Here is a 483-nt window from a genome sequence, read left to right on the forward strand (position 1 = left end):
GGGTGCAAATTTAATTCTTTTACCGAGTCCGTGTGGGTGCAAATTTAACTCTTTTACTGAGTCCGTGTGGGTGCAATATGACCGAAAATCTGGATGATTACGTCCCAATACAATGTGGTTTTCTCTGACAATGATAAGAAGACTGCTTAATTACCGTTTTATTTTATTAAGCCATCATTTGCTCTCCCCTCTCATTGAGACTAGTTTATCTAATTTAATAACTTTGTAGATTATTTTCTTTTGTCTTTATTTTTCTCTTTTCCGAAACAGAGGGAGAGAGAGAGAGAGAGAGAGAGAGAGAGAATTGTAAATAAACCTTTTATCCTATGTAACAAATAATGGCAAGTTTACTTGTGAAACCTGTCATTAATCCGACAGAAACATCTTAGTTAATATTAGTCATCCTCTTACTGTCTTTCCAGCTAGTATTTTCAAGTCAACACTGGAAATCAGAGCTTTGCCTGTTTCACTAATAATTTGTGT

The sequence above is a fragment of the Euprymna scolopes genome, chromosome 33 (assembly GCF_053919585.1).
Source record: "Euprymna scolopes isolate OS-2025 chromosome 33, ASM5391958v1, whole genome shotgun sequence".
Classification (NCBI taxonomy): Eukaryota; Metazoa; Mollusca; class Cephalopoda; order Sepiida; family Sepiolidae; genus Euprymna; species Euprymna scolopes.